Here is a 7,379-nt window from a genome sequence, read left to right as displayed (position 1 = left end):
TGTAAACCTGACCAAGCTACAACCGGAAAAGACCTTAGTGATCTTCGTGCTTCCGCATTTTCATTTATAATTGTTAGACATTGTATGAATTGAATTGGCTTTTGCATTGTTTGTTGGAGAGTGAGATTGTCCCCGCGGTTGCAAACGCGTAATTTCTTCAATCCTTATTCGAGGAGGAGAGATAGGGTGATTCATTCAGGATAACATTGTTGTGGATTGATACATGTTTTGCATTGCTATAAGGCTTTAGTTCTTGTGTATTGTGTTATTCTAACCATTGGGAACTTGTGTCTGGTTGATTCTCTTGTGTTTGAGCCATTTTATCCGATTTCGGAGAAATATTTTTCTTTTAGCAAATCCTCTTGTCCTTCAAGAGGCATACTTTGCTTGAGGGCAAGCAAGAATCTAGTTGGGGAGAGTTGTTAGATGCCCAAGTTTGCTTATTTGAGCTATCAAATGTGGGCATCTTTCACTCCTTTTTGTCAAAAAAGTGTTCGAAACCGCCCTTGCTTTTGTTGACTTGCAATACTATGTGAAATGATCTTGGTACCTTTAATTTGTGTGTTATTGTGCAGGAATTAGGCATGAAAGAGTAGAAAACGAAGGCACAAGAAAGAAGGCAAAGGAACCAAGAAAGAAAGCAAACATCAGCAAGCTCGTTAGGCGAGCACTCAGCGAGATGCCAGCGATCACTCCCAGACTTGGACTGAACCAAAATGATCAAGTACTCGCTAGGCGAGCATCCAGCGAGCAAGCAACAAACAATTCCAGTAGCAAAACCATCAATACTCGCTGTGGCGAGGGAAGCAGCTAAGTACTCGCTAGGCAAGCATCCAGCGAGCAGGTAGCGAGCAATTCTAGTAGCAAAAACATCAAGGTTCGCTGGAGCGAATGAGAGAAGCGAGGGCTTCGCCTGGTGGCTTATTTTGGGGCTCGCTAGGCAAACCATTCTGCTCGCCTAGCGAGCATGACAGCTCAGTAACCAATACTATAAGTAGCATGGGCTACTTTTTGGAACAACATCTTTTATCTTTCATCTTCATTTTTCTTGGGATCATCTTTTTACTTGTTTGTGTGCCCTAGAAACCACATTTCTCATTTTCTCTTCTTCTCTTAGCAATATTTTACAAAAAGAAGGTGGATTCCCATCCAATCTCGATTCTTCGACTCGGATGTTGATCAACCTTCGACCGAAACTTGTTGACCAAGCTACCATGAAAATGAGTAGCTAAGTCCTTCATTTTGTCAAGGTTAGATTTAGATGATCATAAGCTTTGTACGTATATGGGTTGATCTTCATTTGTAAACTCTTTGATGATGAATGTATGGTGAAAACCTTGTTTTATTGATAACTTTTTGTGTTGGTTTATTATTGAAAGGTGTTTACCAACTCTTGACCTAGGTTTTCATCCATCCTTGTTCTTTAGCTAGAGATAGTATTGAATGAGTTTGTTCACTAAAAAGTTGAACCTAAAAAAAGTTGTCATTTTGATAGATTGTGTGAGAGATCAACAATGGATCAAAATGGGAAAAACTCACAATGTGTGTTAGAGATAAACACATTGAGAGGACTTTGTGAATGTGTTTATCATCTAATGGAGTTTATGAGTTTTGTTTGATCGAACATATGCATGCTAAGTGATCGTTGAACCCTAACTTTGACAATCTTTCTCAAATCGTAAAACCAAAACTTTTACCGTAATTTCTTACTTTTTATGCAAGCTACCGTAACCAAAAACTAAAACCCCCTTGTTACTATAAGTTAAGAACTTAACAACTATTGAACGGCGGCAATATCACATAATCCCTGTGGAGACGATAACAAATCCCGATACTCTAACCATGTACTTAACACTCGCACAATGAATGAGCTACATCGAGCACACATGAACGCTTCGACTTCGTACCTCATCAATCCCTTTCGCATTTCAAGAAGGCATGAGCTAGTTCGAAATCTACCTTTGACCTCACCGAAGCGGTTGTGAGATTCGACACCCAAAAACTCCGAAACTCAACGTATCTCATGCAGTAGCAGAAAAAACACTCGAGTTTTCTCCGTAACAACAGTTATTATTTCTGATCATCACCGCATCTTTCTCTGCACTAGAAATGAATTATAACAACAAAAATAATGCTTCCCATGCTGTTCTTTGAGAAGCCCTTGCTCTGGTAATGCATCTTGATGCTGAAAATGAGGTGACATGTTATCAGTCTTGAAGCGTATTGAAAGGGACCATGGCCATTTTATTGATCCATTAAATGATAGAGATGCTCATTTTACTGATCAGAGCTCTATGGGTGGCATGGTAAATCCGTCTTTCAGGGATACATGGACTGATGAATATGGGATAAATAGGCATTTTAATCCTAATCAGTGTGTAGGTTCATTAGAAGACCAGTTCTTGTCTCGAATGGGCCAAAACTTTAATAATTTTGATGTGGCAGACCATCTAATGTTGCAGAAGCTGCATAAGGAATGTCTTCAGCAGCAGCAGCAGGCTGAACGTCTTCAACAGCAGCAGCAGGCTGAACGGCTTCATCATCATCATCATCACCATAAATTCCCTCACCACCACTTTTCACTTTTCTCTATCAACTACTCTAGCTCTCAATTTCGTTCTTCGTCACACTCCTCCTCATCTCAATCTACTACATTAATGGACATCTTCAAAGCAATTGCTAAACAAGAAGTTGCAGCTCATGGTAGTGTTTCTATTAGAGACGATCAGAAGAGTTATAGTTACAATCAACTCATCTCATTGGCACAAAAGTTATCTAATCTCTTGTGTGAAAATGATGTGAAGGGAAATCTTGGAGGAGCTCGAATAGGAATTGTAGCTAAGCCGTCTGCCGAATTTGTTGCCGGAATACTTGTAACTTGGTTTAGCGGAGGTGTTGTTGTACCACTTGCACTCAGCTATCCAGAAGTAGAGCTCCTGTATGTGATGAATAATTCGGATGTGTCTGCAATACTGAAGATCATAGTGAGTTAATGCAAAACATTGCCAACAAAACATCTTCTCGGTTTTTTTCATATTCTTCCCGTTCCTAATAAGTCCTCCGAGAAGAGCAACAACGGACATTCAAAAAATGGAGAAAGTGATGCAGATAGAATTTTCCTGGAAAACATTGAAAGATCAAGTGAAGATCCAACACTGATTTTGTACACTAGCGGGACAACAGGTAAACTTAAGGGAGTTGTTCATACACACAGAAGCATCCTTGCTCAGGTCCAAGCCTTGACAAAAGCATGGGAGTACACATCAGCTGACCGGTTTTTGCATTGTCTACCATTACATCATGTCCATGGACTTTTCAATGGTTTATTCGCCCCTCTCTACGTCGGTTCCACGGTTGAGTTTCTTCCGAAATTTAGTGTCAGTGGAATTTGGAAGAGATGGCGTGAGTCATATCCAACTGAAGGATATGAGGCTGATGATGCTATAACTGTTTTCACCGGAGTTCCAACTATGTACACTTGATTAATACAAGGTTATCATGCCATGGATCCAGAGCTGCGAGCCACTTCTGCATCTAGCGCAAGGTTCTTGCGTCTAATGGTGTGTGGGTCCTCTGCACTTCCTCAACCTATTATGCAAGAATGGGAATCCATCACCGGACATCGCTTATTGGAGCGATATGGCATGACTGAATTTTTCATGGCACTGTCAAATCCTTTGAAAGGTGAGCGTAAAGCAGGCACCGTTGGCAAACTATTACCTGGTGTGCAGGTCAAGATTCTTGCAGATGAGGAGCATGAGAGTCAGGAATCTGGGGTTGGTGAGCTTTACATTAAAAGCCCTTCATTATTTACAGAATATTATAAACTTCCTGAGGTAACGAAGGAATCGTTTACAGACGATGGATTCTTTAAGACTGGAGATGCTGTCACTACAGATAAAGATGGATATTTCATCATTTCAGGACGTAAGAACGCTGATACCATCAAGAACGGTGGCTATAAGCTCTCTGCATTAGAAATTGAATCAGTAATAGTAGAGCATCCAAATGTCTCAGAATGTTGTGTTTTGGGAGTACCAAACAAAGACTACGGAGAAATTGTTTGTGCAATTATCGTGCCAGCTGCGAAGAGCGAAGAAAAGGCAAAACCTGCAACACTTCCACTCTGAGGGTCCTGACCTACAGGCTTCGAATTATGCTTACCAGACTTTGGTTTCCCATTAGTGCTTGGCTCTTCGTTTATCTCTTTTGCCTCTTATAGCACTTCACCTGCCGCTGAACGTAAACACGGTTTCAATGCTTAAATCGGATGCCAATATGCAAACTCATGTGATCTAAAGTTGATGAAATTGAATGAGATTGATGTTGTCTGAAATGCAGTGAGGTGAAGCTTGGTCTGGACTGAAATACCAAGTTTGAATTATGCAGGACAAATTCAATTAGCTGGGTGTGGAATCCTGATGGCTTTGGAAGGTTGAATTGTAGGTCGGTGCATTGAGCTCTCACTGCCCACACATATCAGGCAACACCGAATTAGGAAGACAATGACAACCTTAGGAAAGCTTACCCATTTCTGCCATTCCAGATACTGTAAAACTTCCTGCTTGGGCTGAAAATCCAATTGATTTTATTCATAAGCATCAGAAGGCTTTGGAGAGTGAATACGTATCTTCTCATTTACATGAGTGGATTGATCTTATATTTGGGTATAAACAACGGGGAAAAGAAGCCGTTGCAGCAAATAATGTTTTATTTTATATTACCTATGAAGGGACGGTGGACATTGATAAAATCTCTGACCCGGTTCAGCAGTGTGCCACGCAAGATCAAATTGCATATTTTGGACAAACACCGTCCCAGCTTTTGACCGTTCCCCATTTGAAGAAAATGCCGTTGGCAGAAGTTCTGCATTTGCAGACAATATTCCGCAACCCAAATGAAGTCAAGCCCTATATTGTTCCATCACCTGAACGTTGCAATCTTCCCGCGGCTTCCATTCATGCATCTTCAGATACGGTTGTTGGTTGTTGATATGAATGCACCAGCAGTGCGTGTTGCACAACACATGTGGCAACCCAATACACTTGATGGCCACAGAACTCCTTTTCTTTTTTAGAAAGGTTATAGTAGGCTCTGCTGGTGGTACACTTATGCGTATGTTCAAAGCACCTGCTGCATCGGGTGAAGAGTGGCGATTCCCACAAGCTGTAGCATTCTCTGCCTCTGGAATTAGAAGCCAAGTTATCGTTTCTATTACATGTGACAGAGAAATTATTACTGGCGGGCATGCTGATAATAGCATTTGGCTGATATCATCAGATGGAGCTAAGACCTTAGAAACAGCTTATGGACATTGTGCTCTTGTAACTTGCCTTGGTCTTTCACCTGATAGTAACTACCTAGTCACAGGATCCCGAGATACAACAGTATTACTCTAGAGAATACATAGGATTCTCGTGTCTCACTCAAATCTCGTATCAGAACATTCCACTGGGATAGACACACAATCTCCAACCAGCAATAGTTCATCACACTTGATTGAAAAGAATCGGAAACGTCGAATTGAGGGCCCTATACAAGTACTTCGGGGGTACCGCAGTGAAATAATCAGTTATTATGTTAACTCAAATCTCGGAATAGTTGTTTCTTGCTCTCATTCATCAGATGTCCTCTTGCACTCCATTAGAAGAGGACGTTTAATTAGAAGATTGGATGGTGTGGAGGCCCATATTGTCTGTCTTTCATCTGAAGGGGTTGTAATGACTTGGAATTAATCACAGCATACTCCAGTACCTTTACTCTCAACGGTACTCCAATTGCAAGAGCACAATTCTCCTTCTTTTGCAGTATCAACTGCATGCAAATTTTTGTTGATGGGACAAGTGCTTTGATCGGAGTTAATTCTCTAGAAAATGATCTTCCATCACCATCAGTTTGCTTCCTGGATATGCACACTCTGGAGGTATCTGATGTATTAAGACTGGGAGAAGGGAAGGATATCACAGTTTTAACTCTAAACCAGGATAACACAAATCTTTTGGTTTCAACTGTGGATGTCTCAGCCGTTGGCCTTACAGTGAGGCTCGAGAAGACCAACCTCAATCCGCGCCGAAGCTGCTGCGACACAAGCACCCAAAAACCAGTTTAATTCCAAAAAGAGAAAACACGTATTCTAATTTATTGGAGTCCTTGAAACAAATTCACAAAGGTAATTTAATTATTACCAACAGTAAATGGATTTGGTTGAGAAGAAGAAGGGGACCACAAGCTGAATATGGACAAAAATTTCCAAACGTCCTCCGTACACTCCACTACTCTGGAAAAAAAACACAGCAGAGAGAAAGGATGGTGAGTCACATATAAAAAGAGAGGCCACTGTTCATAAGGGAGCGGCTGAAAAACCCTAATTTTGAGAGAGGAGCCGCTACTGTTCACCAACAAAAAAGAGATCGACAACAAGGAGAAAAGAAAGTCATAGTTTTTCTTGGTGGTGAAGAACGGATAAGAAGATCAAAGATCGGTTCAGACGAAACCTTACCTACATCCGTCGGTCAATCTCTCCGCAACCGGTTAGTTTCCTTTTCGAGTTTCTATTTCCATTTCTCCGTTTTAGCTTCCTTAAAGCTTCCATTTGTTTGGTTATCTTGCTGTAAAATTTTGATGTTCAAAATGGAAAGAAAAATGATCTCTGGTTATCCGTCGCTACTGTTTTCAACTTTGTGTTTTATTTAAAAGGTTTGGTGCGTCCTTTTTTATGTTATGTACTAGCGTTTGAAACCATATGACAAGGATGCCTATCCAGCAGAGTTGGCCAAAGTGTTGGTTTGGTAAGCCGTGGGTGGTGGGTTTGATACCCTGTGCTTTGGTCTCATTTTTTTACTTTATTTAATTTTATTCACTATGTATATTAATAAACACTTATGGTTTATTATAGGATCCTTAGTTTAATCTTTGATTAATTTAGGCTTTATTTTATTACTAATCATTTTGTTCTATTTTATTCTCATTTTTTGACTTTAGCTTTTATTCTTTCACCGTTATTTTTATTTTTTTTGTTAAACATCAATTTTAATTTATGGATTCAACAATTCCCATGTTATTTATCCATGATTATTTTTATCGATATATTGATGGTATTTCGCCGCGTTTTGATTAATCACATATGACATTTCAATTATTGTCAGTATGTGCAAACCGGCTTTGAACACATTATCTAGATTTCTTGTTTGCTTTTCAATTTTCATCTGCCTTGCACGTCATTGCGTTATGCGACTTTGATTCGCATCCTCGCATCCCGATTTTTATCCGTGCACGTCCCGATGTTGTTTCTTTCAATTAAATTTTTGAGTGTTTTGTATATATAACTTGTTGTGTTATTTATTTTCTTCACATGGCTTACTCTTGGGCCTTCTTACAAT

General features: G+C 40.0%; 1 long non-coding RNA gene and 1 pseudogene across 1 annotated transcript; one reads left to right on the top strand and one right to left on the bottom strand.

Annotated features, from left to right (window-relative positions):
- The first annotated feature begins 2,548 nt into the window (after window positions 1–2,548).
- LOC127121683 (probable CoA ligase CCL8) lies at window positions 2,549–4,130 on the top strand (annotated as a pseudogene).
- Window positions 4,131–5,261: 1,131 nt separating this feature from the next.
- On the bottom strand, window positions 5,262–6,776 carry LOC127117740 (uncharacterized). Its single transcript, XR_007802029.1, has 3 exons — window positions 6,500–6,776; window positions 6,186–6,277; window positions 5,262–6,078 (listed from the first exon to the last, which is right to left on the bottom strand). It is a non-coding gene; the product is annotated as an uncharacterized LOC127117740 (long non-coding RNA).
- Between the last annotated feature and the right edge of the window lie 603 nt (window positions 6,777–7,379).

Source organism: Lathyrus oleraceus, chromosome 2 (assembly GCF_024323335.1).
Source record: "Lathyrus oleraceus cultivar Zhongwan6 chromosome 2, CAAS_Psat_ZW6_1.0, whole genome shotgun sequence".
In the NCBI taxonomy this organism is placed as follows: Eukaryota; Viridiplantae; Streptophyta; class Magnoliopsida; order Fabales; family Fabaceae; genus Lathyrus; species Lathyrus oleraceus.
This window is presented reverse-complemented; position numbering and strand designations above follow the sequence as displayed.